The following is a 352-nucleotide window of genomic DNA, read 5'->3' on the forward strand; positions in this document are numbered from 1 at the left end:
GAACCCTTAGTTCTCCATTAGCCAGACCACTCAAGGTTTCTGGTTCTTCCTCCTGCTTCCTCATTCATGGTCTTGTTGGGAAGAGGGCGGTGTGAGGAGGCAAGAAGCTCTCTAGGGGTGCCTGGGGGGCTCAGGCGATTGAGCATCGACTCTTGATTTCGGCTCAGATCATGATCTCATGACTGCATCAGGCTCCGTGCTCAGTGGGGAGTCTGCTGAAGATTCTCTCTCCCTCTGCCCCTCCCCCCCCCCCCACATATGATCTCTCTAAGTAAAATCAAATAAAATCTTTAAGAAAAAGAAGATCTCAAGCTGTTTCTGGATGCTACCAGCTGAGCACTGGGTCGCTAGT

This window comes from Phoca vitulina, unplaced genomic scaffold (genome assembly GCF_004348235.1).
Source record: "Phoca vitulina isolate PV1807 unplaced genomic scaffold, GSC_HSeal_1.0 scaffold27, whole genome shotgun sequence".
Lineage (NCBI taxonomy): Eukaryota > Metazoa > Chordata > Mammalia > Carnivora > Phocidae > Phoca > Phoca vitulina.